General features: G+C 39.8%; 1 pseudogene; it reads right to left on the bottom strand.

The window, feature by feature from the left end:
- Window positions 1–283: 283 nt before the first annotated feature.
- On the bottom strand, window positions 284–898 carry LOC149242183 (pentatricopeptide repeat-containing protein At4g02750 pseudogene; annotated as a pseudogene).

Below are 898 nucleotides of genomic sequence, written 5' to 3'. Positions count from 1 at the left end.
CGAATTTGTTCTAGCATATAAAGTTTGTAGTTTTTTATGGTAAGAAGACCATATAACTCTGTTTAAGATGCAGAAATATGGTGTGCTTGCAGTTTTTGATTAGAGATACCACGATTCAGTTCAGAGAATAACACCAAACTGGAATGACCAAAATAATTGCATAACAGTTTCTGATTATGTCACTGCAAGCATTACAGCTCTTGACCATTGTCTAAGATTGTATGGTGATATTCACATCCCCAATGGAAAGCATCTTACTGATGGTGTAGCATTGTATGTAATTCTAGTGTTCTTCTATATCATTTAATATAAAGTTTGTTTGAGGCAAATACCCAGCTTCTTTCATCTGCCCAGCTAACTTTTGCAACATGGCATAGATCTCTTGTATTTGTGGGTGTGATCTATCACCTACAGGGAAAACGTGTACCCTGCTCTTTACCTCAATCCAACTGCATCCAGGTTCCTTCTTTATACCTCTGTCTTTCATTGCTTTCCTCAACTTTAACATGTCCCCCCACTTACCAGCTGTAGCATAAATATTTGACAACATGACATAATTTCCAGCATTTTGTGGATCTAACTCAAAAAGGTGTTCTGCTGCAACTTTTCCTAGCTCCATATTGCCATGGGCTTGGCAGGCACCAAGTAAGGCTCCCCAAACAGTAACATTAGGTTTAAATGGCATTTTTTTTATAAAATCATATGCCTCATCCAAACAACCAGCACGGCCAAGGAGATCAACCATACAGGCGTAATGCCCTGCTCTTGGTGGGATACACTGATCTCGAGTCATGGTATTGAAATAATGCCAACCTTCATTCACTAGACCTGAATGGCTGCAAGCAGTCAGAACAACCAAGAAGGTGACATCGTCAGGCTTCAAGCCCGATTTCTTCAT

This window comes from Pinus tabuliformis, chromosome 8 (assembly GCF_031772625.1).
Source record: "Pinus tabuliformis cultivar Carrire ecotype Pingquan chromosome 8, CPIR1, whole genome shotgun sequence".
Classification (NCBI taxonomy): domain Eukaryota; kingdom Viridiplantae; phylum Streptophyta; class Pinopsida; order Pinales; family Pinaceae; genus Pinus; species Pinus tabuliformis.
This window is presented reverse-complemented; position numbering and strand designations above follow the sequence as displayed.